General features: G+C 39.4%; 1 long non-coding RNA gene across 1 annotated transcript; it reads left to right on the forward strand.

Annotated features, from left to right (window-relative positions):
• Positions 1–487: 487 nt before the first annotated feature.
• Positions 488–1,760, forward strand: LOC128071679 (uncharacterized). Its single transcript, XR_008201977.1, has 2 exons — positions 488–741; positions 1,528–1,760. It is a non-coding gene; the product is annotated as an uncharacterized LOC128071679 (long non-coding RNA).
• The last annotated feature ends 334 nt before the right edge of the window (positions 1,761–2,094 follow it).

Consider the following 2,094-nt stretch of genomic DNA (forward strand, 5'->3'; position numbering starts at 1 on the left):
GTCAAATATTCACATGCAAAACATGCTTGTTCTCTCATTTGGACTACATGCATGCACATGCACTTGATTCTTATGATAAGGAAAGAGAAGATACACTTCCAGCACAGGTGTGGTTGCTTTCAAGCAGTGCTGTTTCAAGTGTTGATTAAGCAAGAATTAAAACCAAGCTCACTCACCTAGTAGAAACAGTAGAAAAGCAAATTATTCATGTATGTCCATAATGTTGATGGTATCTGTGCATGTCTAATGTATTCAGATATACCAGACTTGTCTTTCAAGATAACTCAGTATTTAAATTATATTTAGAAAAATATTATATGTACAATTCTATCCAGTACATAAAGTGTGCTGCAAAAAAACACGTAGCATTTTGTGCATAAGTGGCTCAGTAGTTAATATGATGAGAGTTAGGCAATTATACAAATCACTGTCACGTTAGGATATGCTGTGAACAACCTGTAAATTCCTGATGTCCTTAAAATTACAGAAAGCTTGAGTATCTGAACACTGAAGGGAATCTGAACACTAAGGGAACCAGCTCTCTGCTTTGTCATCCGGGGTTTTGAATCTTCCACTAAAATTCCTCAGAATAGAAAATAATTTCTTACATCCTTTGTTACGGAATGAAGAGATTCAGAACCAACCGCAGAAGCTGATTCATCTGGCTGCCCTCTGCTTCTCCACAAATAATCTGAAGGAAAGATACAACATTACAGAAGGTATTAAAAAGATTTTGGATGAGTAAGTAATACAGAATTACATCTTGTTCCCTTGCTCAACAGAGGAGCACTGTATGCAAAAAATAGTTAGTTGGCCCCAGTCAGAATGCAAGTGTTAGGAGTGTGGAAGTCCATACTTTATCCATTCCTTCACATGAAATTAGTGTTGATCAGTGATATACTATTACATACTGCAGTAATAGCAATAGCTATAGTTCCATGTAGGTATGCTCAGTTCACATTTTGAGTGTATCTGAGTGAATGTGAAAATACAGTTAAGATTAGTCAGATGCTGAATGCAAATACATTGTTCTATTTAATGTTCCTAGGATTTTACACAGACACTTGTCCTCCAGACAAAACTTGTGTTGCAGCTTCATGTTCTGGCCCTACATTGAGCCGGTCTGTTGGGAAGGGAGATTGACCTGAAGCTTACAGCTGAGATGAAAATGATGTCAGCTCCATTTCTGGGAATTTCAGAATCATTTTCTTCCCTGCCTCTCCACTCCACCCCAACTGCACAGCACATCCTTCTATTTTTGATGTGCCTGTTTCCTCCTTCCCCATGGGAGCCATGCAGACTGTGCATTAAGGCTAGAGTAATTACTTTTTTGGAATAGAGCGGGCCTCTGCTGAAGTGGAACTGAGGAAGTTTAAGCACCTTCTTCAGTGATGAACCACAGTCATTCTGAGGCCAGCTGATTTCTTTAATTTGTGCTTTTGAGTGAGGAAGTTGAACAGCTGGGGGTGGGTATGTAACCTTAGGAGGATGATGCAAAGTTTTTGATCCAATTTCTTACCATTTTAGATTTAGTGTCTGTGACTGCTGCAGCGGACCTTGATATGGCAAAGGACTTCAGCTCATCCAAATGTATAGAAATGTATTTAAATTTGGAAAGCTTCCTTTTTACTTCTATGCCTGCTCACCATCGTGCCATAGAAACTTTGTGTCTCAGCCTGAAGCTTGACTCCAGTACTTCGTGAAAAGGTATCTGGATTGCAGAGCAACTGTGAATGGGATAAAATGGTTCAGAAATATGAGATCTTGTGTTGTGTCATTCAAGTGGACAGCCTGGGACTCTGCTGGTGTGACGGGATCACTTGCTGCAACTCCATCTTTCTTAAAGTGCTTTCAGCTCTGAACGGTCTGCTTCGTATGAATATGTAGCTGTACTGAAATGAAATGTAGACTCAGCTCTATGTAAAGTCAATGAAGTTAGATGCTGACCCTGTGTTTCCTCCAGTGACACCTGACGAGGTATCAGATTCTTCCCCACAACTAGCAATAAGCCATTTTACATCACTGTTCTTGTCAGTGCTTTAAGAATGGATAACTTTATTCCTGAGGTACATATTACATTCCTCAGTTATTTGT

Source organism: Tympanuchus pallidicinctus, unplaced genomic scaffold, assembly GCF_026119805.1.
Source record: "Tympanuchus pallidicinctus isolate F22 unplaced genomic scaffold, pur_lepc_1.0 scaffold6, whole genome shotgun sequence".
Taxonomy (NCBI): domain Eukaryota; kingdom Metazoa; phylum Chordata; class Aves; order Galliformes; family Phasianidae; genus Tympanuchus; species Tympanuchus pallidicinctus.